The 17023-nt window shown below is 42.2% G+C and overlaps 1 protein-coding gene across 1 annotated transcript in view; it reads right to left on the bottom strand.

Annotated features, from left to right (window-relative positions):
- The window catches only part of zdhhc8b (zDHHC palmitoyltransferase 8b), a 74377-nt gene that overhangs the window by 45754 nt on the left and 11600 nt on the right, over positions 1–17023 (bottom strand).

A 17023-nucleotide genomic window follows, 5' to 3' on the forward strand; every position in this document is an offset into this window, starting at 1 on the left:
AAGAAGATAAATGTAAACGTTTTGTGATAATCGAAGCTCTTGGAGACTTGTCAGCCCAGCGCTGTAATAACTCTGCATTTAACCAGAAGAAAATAAATCTACTTGAAGCTGATTCCTGTATCCTGAGTGTTACTTGTTACTTCTTGGGGCCTTCAGACAAAAGAACCGGGTTAAAACTAAAAGTATGAAGTTGAGTCACTAACGATCCAAAGATTTCCTTGATCTCATACTGAAGAAAAGCCTTAGGAAAGTGGCCTGGCAACATACAGTAGATGACAGAAAAGTGTTGGAGTAGGAGGAAAGAAGGGTGTGGAGGAGGATAAGGTGGGGGGCAGTACAAGGTTTACTTTAGATCCTCTTCTGTTTTCTTCGACCTCAAGGCCTGTCAGGCAGCATAGCACTTGGCAGACACTGAGGGATGGGACAAAATGGTACAAGACTGGTTTTGTCAGCAGCCAGAAGACAACTTGATCTCACTTAGCAAGTACGAGTTTGTCACGGCAAATGCACAGTACAGTAAATTAGAGCTTTCCTGAAAGCAGCTAAGTTTGAGCTCTGCTAATTATAATGTCCCTCCTGGGTCAGAAACCAATTTGTCTCATTTTCACTACCACCAGGTTTCCCATGTCATGCTGAGTACATGGCTCAGGTCACTGTTTGACAGCAATTTCATCTAAGAACTGGTGCTGTCTGGGGTCAGCCTTAGAAAATGCAGAAAGCATAATCCCTCTGCTCCTAGTGGCTGGAGGAACCAGGGAGCAAGCAGACATACAGTCTATTGTAGCAGTCCAAATGTGTTAGGTTGTTAAAGAGGTACTAAGGTTGACCGGCCTTGGGGATTAGTCTGGGGTGCCTGCTATTTATACGGACACAATCACAAACATTCTCAATACGAATTACGTATGGCCTGTGCAGTCTTGGCTTTTGTTGCAGACACAATGAGCTCATTGGCTGCGTCTCCTCAACAGCATAGAAAGTGACAAGGAAAAGGTTGGGAGTATGTGACTGTGGGATCGTGTTCCTGGCTTTCTTAAAAGCCACTGATGTCTTTCTGTGGCCTGATGTGAATAGTTCCACATGAAAAACAGAACAGCACACAGCGAAGACTACGATTTAACTGATGTGGGATTCTGAAGATGGACAATTCTGTTTTTGTGATGACGTAGCTTCTGACTATTATTATGAGCTAATGTGCTCGAATTTTTCTTGCCATTACATCTTCATTGTTTTACAAATGCTTATCCTCATCAGACTGGAAAAACTATGAAAAAGCATTATGGGTCACTGAAGACCTCTGGTTACGTCTCCATAATCATGGTGCAGAAATGAGATGGGTATTCAGACGGATCCGCCCTGCGTTGGAGGTGCTGTGTTGCTTTATGTACTGGAGAGACATGAAATATGATCCAGGAAATCCAGTTTGCATAACAGGTCCATTAATTTCAAGGCTTACCAGATGTCAAAAAGTCTACAGCCATGCAGCTCTGTGAGACACCAGCATGCTAACACGCTCACAACGACAACATGCTGGTGTTTAGCAGGATGTTTGCCATGTTCACCTTCTTGGTTTAGTGTGTTGACTCAAAACTACCAAGGTCAACCTACTGGTGGTGCTACTAAACAGTCAGGAAAATCACCAAAAGTCGGCACATCAGTGAATGTCTGTGCAAAGTCTCTGGATAATCCATCAAACAGCTGCTGATATATTTCAGACTGTACTGACCAACTGACGCTGCCATCTCTGGAGTCACGCTAGTGACATCAAGACATAATTTTAGAAAATTAATGCACAAGTGGATCATAAAAATTATTAGGTATATATCATGGAGACTAACATAGGCTATAATCCCATTAAAAACCATGACACTGTCAAATACACCATGCTGAGAGGCTGGATGCATTCATGGCTCTATGGAGTGCATTTAATAAAATCATCCTTTAAAATGTTGAAAGGACCATCTGGGAGGGAAAAGTTGAAACCTATTAAAACTAAACCCATCCCAACATCCCTGGGGCTGAAGACTGCGAGATCCAAAAACCTGGAACTCATCAATGGGAAAAAAAAAAAAGAGTGTGGCGCTGTCCCCTTTGTGAATTGGCAGAGAAACACTCAGCACTTTATGCCCACACTCTCTCCCTGTGCAGAACCTCAGTGACACAGAGGCCCTGCAACCATCCACTGAAAGATGACAGAGAGACGGAGTCAGGCAGACCGGCGACCTCGGTACTATAATGCTCCAGGTGGAAAATGAAAGAGTGGACACCAGACTGTTACGGAATATCAGCAGGTCTGGTGAGACATATCCCACCTGAGGGTGAGAAACAAAACAGCGGCTTCAGAGACTGGTATACAGCACGCTAGTCAATCTTGCTACTTTCCTCAGATTTCTGAGAAGTGGACACTGGGATCTCATGACACAATTTCCTCACTTATTGTGGTTACTCCATCGGTCCTGACACCATCTGTATGTCCCGTGACACTCTACCAGAAGGATGAAAATGGCAGTTTTCTAGCGAGGAGGCAAAGTGCTTTTTTCCCTGTGGAATCCAGAAACGGTTCCCACTGTCAATAACAAGTAAAACACATCTGAGTAAATCAGGTTCTCCTCTCTGTGAACTCGGAGCAGCTGTTTTACACCAACTGATTTGCAGAGGGAATGTTCTGATCCTGCTTCCAAAGAATCTTCCTCAAGGCCAAATCTGTCTCTCACTCCCCTGCTCTTGGAGGGCACACGGTCAGAGAAAAGGAGAAGTTCTCTTTTCTGAGGCGAATATAATGGATCTGGGATTACCAGCTCTTTCTTTCCTGCACTAACCCGGCCATGACTCCACCTTACTTGACTTCTTTCTCTGCATCATCTCTTTTAAATGTACCCATCTTATCAGCAAACACTTTAAGACACCAAGTATCTCTTGAAATCACAGGTGACTTTCTATTTTTCTATGATTTTCATCATTGTCAAAGTCTTTGTTTGTAACTACTCACTGACATTTCCTCTACGAGAGAGTTATCAGTTCAGTGCCTCATATGTTTCAGCAAACGTAACAGTTTATCTGAGTGGAACCACCTCCCTGCTGGCAGAACATTCAATTTAGTTTCCAGCATATTTAAGGAGCTTGAATCAACAAAGGGATTCCTTCAAACGAAATATTGCTTCCCTAAAGGAGGGCTGGGCTTCTGGCTTCATACCAGATGTTGGCGGTTCATAGCAAGAGTTGCAATACAGACAGAAGTGTTAGAAAATAAGTGTAACAATGACAAAGAGATTGATTTAATTCTTGTTCAGTTTGTGACGGTGGCAGACAGCCAACCAGAGTGTGTCTCTTATGGCTGATTAAGAGAACCGGTGGCGGTGGTGTGTGTGTGTGTGTGTGTGTGTGTATATATGAGTGAGTTTTGTGAGGTTTTACTTGCTCTTCACAAGTCACTCTCTGTGAAGGAGAGAGAAATGTCATGTGATTGTGAGGCTTTGAAACAGAAATATTCTTGATCTGCTTCCTCTACCTTGGCTGGACTATAAATAAACGCTGTTGAAATAACCTCATGTTCCTGTTTTCTAGCAAAAAAAACCCAACTCTTGTTTACTTCCACCATATCGTTCAGCGGCTTTCTGATAGTCACTGAGGTGTGGTGATGATTTGTGGGGGGGGGGCACAGGCACTCATCTTATCCTCAAACCATTAATCATAGAGTGAGAGACGGGCAAAGGGTGCTGGGCCACGATCACATATGGACGAAGGCAATTTGTAACACCAGGAATATAATTTAAAAAAAAAGCAGATTCTCATATCCTCAGTAGGCCCACGCTATCTCAGACTAACTAGCAGGAAAGGTTTACAGTAAACTCACACATGTGAACGATGGATCTCATTAACAGACTCTGTCTCTCTGAACGCAACGATGCTGCCCATCTTTTTCATTCCACATAACGTCCCTGGAGTCTGGATCCCAACCAGCGCCGGTCTTTCCTGAGCCATGAACAAAGCGGACGGTTCATAAGCCAGAACCTTTTACATCCACACCTATTCATGAAGAGAGAAAACAGCAGCCTCTAGTTGGGTGTAGTCTCCACCCCCTCCCCCTTGGTTCAGTGAATGAATGGAGGCTCTATTGAGCCTGGATGGACTGTTCAACCCACAGCGGAAAATATGACGACCCAGCAGCAGGTAGGAGAAAGAGGCTTCTGGGATGGCATGGGTGGGAGGTCCCAGCACCGATATTACCACTTTACAAACAGCCGTTTGTATGTGCTTGTAGACATTTCAGTGGCAGTTATAAGGGTTCTGTTTTGTCTCACAACTGAGTGACAGGCGACAGAGCATATGTGTTACAGAAGTCCTTGGTGAACTTTTTCAAGAACTCAGAAACATCACCCCATTTGCACAAAAGGAACCTGGCTCTGTTATCCTCTCTCGCCACACATCAGGAGCTCTTAGGGAACCTTTGTGTTTTAAGGGAAAGGCACATCAGCAACACCTGATGCGCATCATACAGTGTTTCCAGGTCCTGCAAACCAAACAACTGTACAAAGACTTCACAACTGCAGTTAACAGTTGCTTAGTCACATATATGAAGCAGCATCAGCATTTCAAGTTTGTTTCTGACCACGTGGTGGATACAAGTCCAGTATTCACTGATTTTTACTTTTGGTTTCCATCAACTCCTAAAGAAATATCTACCTCTTTAGCAGCTAAATGCTCAGCTATGCTCACTAGCCAGTCTCCAACTGTGTCTGCCAGGTAGTGTACAGTGGGTGTTTAAAGATTCATTGATGAAAACTGTTGCCTCTTATAGTCTAAAATGATGAGAGAAGAGGATCCAAAACGATAAAATGTGGGCCAAACAGCAAACAGTGAGATAAAACATGCTATAAAGATCTGTAAAACCAAAGGCAACTGTAGATGATGGTGAGAATTTTCCATTGCTCCAAGATTGTAATTCAAAATATTGTTATATGAATAACGATTGTAGCCACTTTTACACAAACAAAAACTGTGAAACACTCAGGAATAAGGGGTTTGTGAACAGCAGAAGTGGGTGTCTCACAAGGCCTGAGCAGAGATGCGACTGGATTATTTATGGCACATCCAGGGTCTATTTACTGTAATACACTACTGAAATAATGAATACATAAAATGAAACCATGACCTGGAAATACAATTACTGTTTAGTCATTTTTAGATGTGCTGTACATCATACAGAGGGCTGAACTATCACACAAATAAAGAAGTTATCACCTGGCAATAAAACACTATGCCTGATGTTTTCTATGCAAGTCCTCACAGCAGCAGCCTCAACAGGCACCTGCTGTACCGAGACACGCCAAGCATCAAAACACTCCATTGCTTCAGGAAAACTACACCATAAACACAGCGAGGCTTGCTGTAGCTCGACTACATCTTCTGTCTCTAAAGAGCAGGCCAGTGTATGCACTGCTCTTCATTTCCTCCTGAATATTTTAGTGGAAATACACTGTAACATCAAGGTCAAATGTTCCCTGGATGGTTTCAGAACTCTGGCATTAAAAGGTCACTGCAGCTTCTTCCTCCCACGCTCTCAACCTCGTCAGGGATGTGCCGATGCTTATCAAACGCGCTTGTTGTTTTCTGTCGATGGCTGTATAATGTCAGCAGTTGAATGAACCGTATTGTTAGTCTAACCAGAGATGGAAATGATGGCCGTTACCGTTAGGTCAAAGACGGTGTCTAGTGGGTGGCTGGCCTGAGCACAGCAAAGGTAATGGCTGCAGCAAATGGGCATTTTGTAGAACAAATATTCAATCCCCTAAAATGTCGCAATAGAGACAGAAAACTGCTTGGTAAGGAAACAACCAGGGAGGAGGGGGGTATTTGTTGAATGGGGTGTTACAACCTAGAAAATAAATATAAGGTATTAAGATGGTCATGACAACACTGCGGCTAATGAACAGCTACACTGCAGCGCTCTGGCGGAGCTTCTAGGGAAAAACGGTGCCTCTCATCCTGTCTTCCTCGCCTTTAATCGTCCCACTCATCTCTTTCCACCTAACTACACACTCATACTTTCATGGCCACGAATGAGTGAGCATTTGTCTGCGCTGAAACAAGTAGGATTTCACCTGAAATACAGTTTCTCTACAGAGAAATAGCTCTGTGGTCAGAGAGCATTTTGACATTTTGACTGGAGGAGCGAAAGATATTTTCCACAGAAACAACTACAACACAGTCAGAAACTCTGGATCGAAAAAAACCAGCAGCACAGTGTACACTAAAACTAGTTCTAACTTAAAAATATGAATCAAAGGTCTGCCTTAAAATTGCTGTCTGTTCTTCGGCTACAACAAAATGTTCTCTTTATTAAATCCATCTCAGCTTAAGTAAAATGGTTAGTTGTGTAAACCGTCCTCTTGTTTATTTGATTTAAATTGGTTTGCTTATTGAACATTTTTGGTTCTTTAAACTCAAGCGTCCACTTTAACATAAGAACTGTGGCCAGCTGTGGAAAGTTCATCGCAGTTTTAACTCTTCAAACTATGAAAATGAGCCGCAGTTCTTCATTTAACATAACGAACTTGTTGGAGCCACTTCATACCAGAGACGGTAAAGACACCATGTTATCCCAAGTGACTTTGTTACTGAATTCAACACTAACCTTGATCATGGTTGGCTATGTTTCATTTTATGGAAAGAAACAACCATGACCAGATGCTTTAATTTAAAACACATATTTATTGAATCCCAATAGTATTATTTCCATTAAGCCTTGTTGGGACCTTTTAAGATGCATTTTTCATAGCTGACATTACACTACAACACACTGTAAGCACTGCATCAACTAGCAAGTACTGTTTACTCTATATGTGAGTTACAAAATGTATTGGACACCATCTTCTAAGGCTCCCAAACCCTCTGTCTCCTACTTCTACCAATCTAGAATTAAAGAAACCTGTGAAGCTGTGACTGCAACCTGTTCGTTTGAAACACACACACACACTTCCCTGTACTACCTTCATCACAAGACGTTACTCCATCTAGCAGAGAGCCTGGTCGTGTTACAACTGAGCAGAACAAAGACAAAAAGAGGTTTCCATTGAAGGCTGTAAAATATTTATAGCTGCCAAATGAAAGAGAAACTTGTTCCATTTAAGTCAAACTGCAAAAGTGCCATTTAAGCAATATGTAACTGACACACATTCAGGTGTCTGTGTGCACTGAAGCCCCTCTAGACTTCACACCTATGCCATTTGGATGTGTTTAATTACATACCGTACTCTATTAGAGTTAGTTCAAAAGCTCTTCCGCATGTAATCTGGTACGTCGGTCCTGTGCAATAATGCTTTCAGCCAAACATTACTTGATACTGGTGGTGGGATTCACAAAACAAACAAACAAACAACTAAAATCCTGAAATTGATCAGATACAGATGACATATTGCAGCCTGTGTAGTGGAGTGATTCTCTTCATGGTCCTTAAAGTCATTACTATCATCCACTGAAGCTAAAAAATGCAAATTCATTATTGACATGAATGAGAAAAGCAAACACTGCCAGCAGTTGTGCGACAGGTTCTAAGCCCTGACTAAATAAAAGCTGGACAAACCAATCGTAACATCAGCCATTAGTTTTCTGAAGAGCAGTTCTGAAGCTCAAATTTGGCCACTAGTAGTGCTTCACTCCCACCTGTCACTCAAAACGGCCACACCCTTAATTATGTGCAACTTTTAGCTTCAATATAATTTAAACAGACGAGTTGTAGAAAAGTTAACCCCCGTACAGTTGTCATGGAAGGAGTGAGTAGCTATAGAGACTAAAAAAGATTTTTGGCACCAGGCTTATTTCTGTTGTAAAGTTTGGCATTTTAAAATGGGATTCTGTGGAGATTGACTCTCTTTTGGAGCCAGCCTCAAGTGGGCATTTGAGGAACTGCAGGTGTTAGCGCTTTGCCACTGGCTTCGTTTCTCAGCCTCTGTGGTTGCCACTTGGTGCTAAGCAGCCTAAGCTAGCATTGACACTAGTTAGCTAATCTGAAAATATGTATACTGCCAGATGAGTTGGTGGAAACATTTCCTCAGGTGGTGCTAATTAAAGGTCAGTGCCCTCCCCTGACCCTGACAGCCTGGCAACAAGGTACCTTGGATAAAAGCATTGAATCACAGTACTGGGAGACTGTCTATACATTTAGTATGGGTGGGTGCTTTGGATAAAAGTGTCCATTAAGAAGCAGATAATATTATATAAAGCAGCAGAATGTGCTGATACAATGAACACTAAGAGGAACATAATCAGTGTGCTCTAATTATATGGAGCCGGGCATCCTGCAGTGATTAGTCAGGGGAAATTAGGCCTCACATTCACTGTTACCTTGCCATCACTTCACACCTTTTTTTTATAGCTGTCAGGTCACAGTTCACACAGGCACACACACAGCTGTGTAACCCAAAAACCAACAAGCTAAAGCCTTAGTTAAAGACCTTGCCCTCGGTTTGCTCTTGCTTTGTGTGCAAACAGCTTGTTTTGTCAACTCCTTTTGTGTTTGTTCTGTCTATTCAAGCTGTTCAGTCTCACAGTGGGAGAAATATCAGTGCATCTCTATGTTTAAATGCCTGTTTTGGCATTTAGCACAAATTGAACAGTACGCTGTTTTTCTTCCAAATGCTGACTTTGCTTCTGTGCCTGCCTCCAAGCTCACCTCTGCCCTGAAGGGTCAGTCGAATAAAACACCCACAATCCGGTGTCTACATCACTGTACAAAGGGGATGTCACTGCTTCCAGGCTGCTGACACTCTTATAAAGGCTCTGACAATACAAAACAGTAGAGAGAAACCAGTACACAGGTGTCCAAGGCGCTCGGAAATAACAACAACAATAGTTCATTACAGACCCATGAAAGCGAGTGTCAGTTTCTTTGCATTAGTAAATAAAATGTGCTGGCTTAACAAGAAGGTTCCGCAGTTTAAGTCCTGCAATTAGCAAAAGAGCGACACTGTGCTAATAGCAATCAATTAGCTACTTCAATAGGAAAAGTCGTTTAAATGCAACATTACCAGGCCTCACTAAAGACCCAATAAAATGATTTGAAACCCATCCAATATCATTATTTCAAATGGGTTTGGTGTAGAGCTCTGGAAATAAAACCCTTTTTCTAGCAGCAAAAAAAGGTTATCATTCCAGCTAGGGTGCCTGCTGTAATGTTTTAGTTTCACCATGAAAGAACTATAATTGTAGTTAGATGTTTATGTTTTGTTAAACTCTAGCAAATCTAATTCTCTCTGTGTGACACCAAATATTTAAACTGCTGTTTTGTGCCTACTAGCAGAAATGAAGTTTTATCCAACTTATATTTTACATGGGACACAATAATAACAACCTGCTGCATTTTGCTGTTCAACCCTGCTTAGCAAACAGTGTCCAGTTTTGCCACTGGTTCTGCCTCAAGAGAACTCAGTTTATACATGATAATCAGCAACTGCTGCCTGTGAATGTGTAAATGTATAAGCTTGACTTGGTGCTGGTGTGTGGAGATGTGAGCATCCACACAGTGTTCTCCTGTATGGTCTCCCACAGAAGCACTACAGGATGCTAAAAACATCAGAAGTATTCAGAGTTGCATTTTAAATGATCAAATGGATATTAAAAACTAATATTATCCTACGTTTCCCAGTATTAATAGATGAAAAAGGAAAAACAATGTCAAATTATTACCTTAAATGCAACATTTTTCTGGTGATTTATAATTGACATTGGTCAAACTAGTTCTATTTTATATCGTGTGTGCAACAATTGCATTATTGTCGAGTACTTGGCATGATTTGCCTCCGTGTGAGGGAACCACTGTGCAGCAGTGATGTCCCAGGCTGGGAGCAAATAGGACGCACAGCCAAAGTTAGCTAAAGAAAGCACTGTGTGCGACTCATGATTTCACAAAATAAACAAACTATCTGATTCCTAACAATGTTTATTATTTCATAGAACAAGGGGTTTACATTTACTTTTTACAAGTATTTCCAATCTGTGCCCCAGTCTGGCCTCTCCATTCAAGATTTTCTAGATCCACCCTTGTTGTTTTACTGACAGGCTAGCTTACCTTGCTGCTAGTTTATTTAAATTGAAGCTAGCAAAGAAGGCAATTTAGGAATGTTATCGTATTTTTATCTTTCTATCATTTTGATTAGAGACTTTGCTAAATAATTACACAGCAGATCTTATCCTAGTTTTTTTACGTTTCAGTCAAAAAAACATATTTGTTCCAATGGATATGTGAGGATCTTGCTAATCATAATATACCCCAGTAAACTAATAATACAGTTCAAACTACATGCACAGGGTCAGGTGTGTGTGGGGTGGGGGGTGAAACAGCCTGGATGGTGGCCTCTGACAAGCTTCCAGCAGAGCCCTGATCAGTATCCGGTGTTGGTACCAGGCCTCTGCCAGCTGTGGCATAATGCATTAGGCCCTGGCATCAAAGAAACTGGCAGCACCCGAGCAACACAGTCCCATTTCCCCACACGTCATCTCTTCTGAAACACAGCGGGTGTAAGAAGAGAACAGGGGGCTGATTTCCGTTACAGGTTTATGAGGAAGCCTGCAATATTCAGACTGACTCACACTGTGCTGTGTCACAGGTTCTTGACTCTGAAATGTCTTTATTTAACAAACTACTGCCTCAGCTTCCAGCAATCAATAATATACTGGTACTTTTTGTATGGTCCACTGTGACTCAGCAGTGTTCAGAGTTACAACAGACGGGTATGAACAGTGAGCCAAGTTTGAGAGGAGTTTGCAGACATTTCTTTAGTGCCTAAAATTATCTGTGATAGCCTCAGCACTCTGTTTTAGGAACTAATACAGTGTCTACTTTTTGGCAACCATTCAGTTTCACATCAGTCAATATGATATCTCTCTCAGTGGAACCAGATGTATTCTTCTCTAGTAGTCTTGTTATTCTGTAAGTTTAAGGATTTTTTTTGTCTGCTGTCAACAACTTCCATGAAAAGACCAAAACCAACAATGAACCAATGTACAACAAACCTGCATCACTGCCTGTTGCCAAAGCCTGATATGCTTATTCCTCTGTGCCATGGAGCTGTTGTGTTGAATGACATGCTCCTTCATGATGAACATTAGAAGTCTATACTGAAACAATCAAGAGCCCTGCTCCTGAAACTACTCAGTACAGCATCAAATGTGTATTAACGCTGATAACTGAGGCCTGTTTTCAAAGAGCTCGAGTTGGACCTACAGCAGGGAAGTCAAATATCAAGAGAGGCTAAAACTTTGTTGACAGTGATGTTTCATGGTATTTTTTGCAATTAAGAAAAATTTAGACTAAGCATATTAAACAGGACTCAGATCACTGTGTACATGTAACACCTAAATTCTGCGACTTAAGTTTGTAGTGAAAGACATTGGATCTAATATGCACTTTAATAGTCACATCAGCTAATTATACCCATTTTTCTGACACTGGTCTGACCTCAGTCTACATTATGAGACCAGTGTGTCTATCTAGGTACATGCAGCTCCAAAGCACACTCCTGATGCACAGGTCTCATCAGAAGAGTCACTTAAGCTCCAGGCCCATCTGTTCCATTCATACCCAGTGGAGACGGGTTCCAGCAACAGCCAGGTATTACCTGATGATCACCGGGTGCCCAGACCTTATGCAGAGAACTCTGTGAATATCAAATGTCGCAGCTTGTGTTATCACCAGGAAGTAAATGCCCCCATCAAGATGCTGAAAAGTCCCAGGATTTATTCCTGTTTGCACTTTCCCTATACCTATGATGCATTTGGCTGAAATGTTTGCTTGAAAAGAGGAAGAAGATAAAAAGTTCATCAGAGCTGTTTGCTCAGTAAACTGTTGAGGCCATGCCAGGCTCTTGAGTTTGTACACATGGACGGGTGATATAAATGTCCTGTGGATATGGTTTGAAGATAAGCGCTGGCAGGCAGCCAGCAACAGTGAGTCCAAAAAGCTACAAAGATTTCTCTGAGTCTCAGAGTGGAGTTAAACTCCTAATTGCTCCCGCAGCAACATTTATAGTAAAATCCCAGAACTTGTACTGTGTTTTCTTTTTAAATGAAGATGTATTCTAGCTCCATTTGTCTGGGTAAAGAAACACAGGAGGAAAAAGGAGATGGGAAATGAAAATAAATCTCAGCTACCCTTCCGTAGTTGCTGATTGACAGTTACCTATCTTTAGCCATGCTACCTGTTTCAACGCCAGCACACTGTGCTCCACTTACAGGGGGAGTTAAAAATAGGCCTCACTCAGTCACCACTTAGCCTGGTAATGTGGACAGCAGATTGTAAATCAGCACAGTGAAGTGCCTGAATGGCAGTCCTTGTTGCTGGCTCTCTGGGCTCTGACACACACACACACACACAGAATGTAAAGCAGTAACACACTGCTAACAACTGAGCAGTAAACACACTTATCATGCATTAAGGGTCTGTATGTGAGACAGATAAGGACAACAGCAGCCCTGTTGCTCTGTAAGGGTGTGAGAAGAAATTATGCCGCTATAGTGGTTTGCTAATACATTGATATCACAGCCTCTAAATTAAAATCTGACATCTTTGCTGTACTTCTGGACTAAAACTTTACTTGTGCTTTTCCCTCGGAGGCAGCTGAGGACACCTTATTCTCTGTACCAGTGTTTGACAGATGACAGGCGCCCAAAACTGACCAAAAACTGGTTACAGACTGACGAGCTATCATTTTCTGAAACAAGGGGTGAAGTGGTTCCTCTGGGCTATAAGATAATGACTTCTTACTGCAGTTCTCTGCAGCTTATCTTGTCCGTTATTAATCTATCAAACATTAAATGCAAATTGCAGTATATGCTGAAACACTGACACATTCCACTGCTGCCTATTGTGTCTGCATAGACAAACACAGAGTTAAATGTAAGCAGAGGCTCAGTGCTGTTAACTACAAATGTTTGACATAAATTGTCTTAAATGCATTGTTTTTATTCTAATTTCTGCACAACCTGCATTAATCATGGGGAAACATTTGCAGGTAGCACAGATCTTTTAAATTGAATCAGAGAATATCAATTTATGTTGCTCATCAACTTCACTGTCAGTGTGTACGCTGCCGATATGAACTCATCACAATGGCTCCTGCCTCATGCGTAGCTCATTAGAGGGAAGATCAATACCCATGCTCGTTCTGCCTGTGCTTCATTAAGCTCACCACGAGACATTGCCTCGACAGAGCTTGAAAAATGTGTAGCATCAGCGGCCTCCCTCCTAGTCGATGCCGCCCTTGGGAAAGAGCTGCCCGTCTGCAGACACGGCTTCAGAAGCAGGAGCACGTCTTAATGCTCTTGCTCATCCACAGGCTCAGTCACATTTTGGCCCCACAAACTATGGAGAAGTGATTATACAAAAGAAATGCATAAAAACACAGAGGGCAGCAGTGCAGTATGTATGTAGCACTATTCATGCCACCATGCTTAATGTTCTTGCAAATCATAGTTCTAAATAAAAAAAATACTTGGAAGGTTCATGAACAAACAAAGCGTGATTAGGTCTTTAATGTCTGGAACAATCAAAGTCTTACACAGTGCCACAGCGATTTACATCTATGTACAGTAAATGTGTGTGTATACAAGGTGCGAGGTCAGGCCAGGCTAGGAGGCTGGTGCGAGGACATGACTGGCAGTGTGACCCCCTGCTTTTCTAAGTGCCACATCGCCAACTTTACATTGTAGGCCGTAGCTGAGCTAATGTAACTCTTATGTCTTCATAGGCAGCAGCTGTGTCGAAGGCTGAAGCCAAAGAACTGGTATAAATAAATCAATGAAATTACATTTTTTTAAAAATTGAAAATGTTCATGATCGTATTCAAATACAGTTAGTAGACACGCAAGATGCCCGTTTCTTCCAGATTTGGGTACTGTACATTTCATCTACAGTACATACATGGCTGTTTTTCTACATTCTACCTAGATCACCCCACGTGTTCTGTATTTTTATCCCATGTGAAAAGCCTCTTTCTGCTTGTTACCTAACATTTTATGCATTTCTAAGATTTTACCACTGTAGACAGTGGCAACAGACAAATTTGTTAAAGTCACGACTAGCACGCTCTTGAAATTGCAAGACAGATGCTCTGATTTATATGTTAGTGGTGGTCTAAAAATACTATTGTCTTCGAATCCACAGTACAAGCAGGAGGAGTGATGCACACAGACATGTTTTTCTGTTTTCTCCTCTTTAGCCTCAGCTCTGTTTATCTGTACCAGCACACTTCTGTTCCCCCTGCCACCATACCTCAACCCATGTCACATAAAAGCAGGCTCTATGGGCAGCTGCTGTCACACACCCCACCCTGCTGAGAGACAGACGTTTTTTTTTTTTCAGCCATTCAAGACACAACACCAACTCTCCGCCTCCCAGTGCTGAGCTGACGTTCTTCTAGGTTCCCAGTTAAAACTTGACACCCGACCTATACTGGCTCCTCTGGGTCTTTACTTAGCTCAGGGGTGGAGACAGCTGTACGACTGCTACCTTTACACTATCCTGAGCAATTGTTTATGTTGTTGGTGCTTCCCAGGGCCAGGTGTAGTTTCTCACTGATCAGCATTTTCTTTGCGATTCCTGCTCCTCCTTTAAGAAACAATTACTTTGGACTTTTAATCAGATCAGTCACAACAGAAAAAAAACATTATGGTAGCCGTTCACCACCGAGGCCAGTCAAGCCAGTCAAACACAGTCATTGTCTTGCAGCTGTGAAGCTGCATACAAACTTATTCAGTTACTACAGATTTATCATACACATTGAAACCATTATAGTTAGTTTCACCAAACTGGAAAACACATGTAACTTTAGAAAATGCTCTGAAATACAAAAATACAGAAGAAAAAGGTCCAAAATATGTAATGCTGGGCTAATTAAAAATTGTATAACTGGAAAAAACTTAAGTGCTTCAAATATTACATCTGACAAGGAGAACTTCTCCTCAAATCCGGCAAGAAAACTCTGCTCTGAAAGTAAAATCTGACAGCTGTCTCTAGGGAAGACCCAGCACTCACTAATAATACTGTGCACACATTCTAATGTGCTGCTTCTCAACTTGCAGCACCCAGCACATTAGTGCAGGCAGAAATATGTGTATAGGAACGAGAAATGCCAGGGGCCCGTCACTGATCAGCATCGCAACCTTGAATGATTTCATTAATACAGAGCAAGACAGACTGTGCCAAGCAGGCTAAACCCACAGGCGCGTACTGGGCTTTAAGATGCCACAGCGAGAAGATGAAAATGTGCATCTCCTCAGACAACTTGTCTTGTCACAAACTAAAAGCAGATACTCTATCCTGGCTTCATGCTTGGGGATCGACAGACATGAATATTCTTTGCAGATGTTTGCGGAGAACTTGTCAACCCGACCGCAGCCTCCTGCAGCCTCCTGCAGCCTCCTGCAGCCTCCTGCAGCCTGCCGCTCTTCATTTAGACCACGCCAAAGACATTCGATAGACGAGAGGTGAATCTAGCTGGGGGGGAAAATGTGAACTGACACAAGCAGACATCTTCACAAAACACGCAACAGACAGGGATGTGCAGGATCGGAATGCAAAATGAATTAAGAAGAGTGGGTGCAGAGCTGGGTATGGCCTTGTATTACGCTTGATAAAGCGTACTAATTGATATTCACAGGTTATTCTGTGATGCTAAAAACCAGCGTGCTCCTGGGAATAACGCAAAGGCGAACATTATAACTGCTGAATTATTAAACTTCTGTGAGTAGAGTGGGACTGAAGAAGAGTTTGCATCAGACAGAAAGATGGTAGGGGAAGTGTCCTGAGCTACTGAGCTGAGTAAATATTCCACTGAACTTCAACATGGACCGCTTGAAGAAGTCTGTTAACCCTAATTGTTACTGCACATTCGCAGACATACATCTCACAACACACAGCTAGAGTCCTAACTGGGAAGGACAGCACCCTGAGTTTGTAGCGAGATGTAGTGGCCAACCGTGGATTTGTAAAACGCTTGCATGGGTACTCAGCATCAACATTTCCGTCACCTTTCATCATTTCATCCGCCACCATGTGCTCTCTTGAACATTTATTATACTGATTGTAACACAGCAGAATATAGGAAGCACAATGAGGGGCAGTAGGGGTCAGTATGCACTTGGTGATCAGCCCCTGGTCTTTATAAGCAGGGCAGCCTCGCTGTCAACAGGGAATACAATTAAAACAATTGGAGGCATCGGCTGGATTTGGCAGAGAAGCTAATAGTTCCACAGCAGTTTAATCAGGACTTTAGCAATTACTCACACTGCTGAGAATGGACATGGTGCCAGTAGTAAGAGACTTTGGGAACAACTAAGTCTGTTGTTAATGTCAGTTCTGATCAAATGGTTTTAGGCCGCTGATGTAAACGGGTACAACCAGGTCACTGAATGAGATCATCGCCATGTGGAGGTCGGATTAAGACTCCAGCTAAGATGCTAATTTAGTAAAGTGGCACTGTTGAGTGCTAGTAGTGTCCCTGACACCAACACCCAAGGCCTCTCTTTTAGTTCACAATTCACTTGGCTTCAGGTCTGTTGGTATTTTGCACAGCAGGCAAAGCTTGCCTGAGTAGACAGCATGTGAGGTCAGAGCTTCCATTAACTGTTTCACCAAAGAGGTTGGGCTCTGTGTTCCAGCCCATCTCTACAGAAGGATTATTTCACTCAACTCCCTTGAAACAAGAGGCACAGCAAACAGAAAACATCCTCACCCTAAAAGAATTAAAAGCCCGATCAGGCTCCTTTTATGGGCCTTCATGTTAGAGAGCAACCCTAAAAAGCACATGCACAGTTTACAGACAGAACAGTGGCATCTTTACAACTCAAAACTCTTACTAAGTGCAGGTTTCATATTTCTAGCCAGTGATGGTTAAACTAAAATACTAACTGTTGCTGGCAGGTTTTAATTAAGCTAACATTAGCTCCACGAGTTGGTTGAAAAGGCAGTCTCCGGCTGACTTTAATGTTTCCAGTGGACACATTTTACAGCAGGGATCATTAAAAAGATGAA

The sequence above is a fragment of the Monopterus albus genome, unplaced genomic scaffold (assembly GCF_001952655.1).
Source record: "Monopterus albus unplaced genomic scaffold, M_albus_1.0 scaffold12.1, whole genome shotgun sequence".
NCBI classification, from domain to species: Eukaryota; Metazoa; Chordata; class Actinopteri; order Synbranchiformes; family Synbranchidae; genus Monopterus; species Monopterus albus.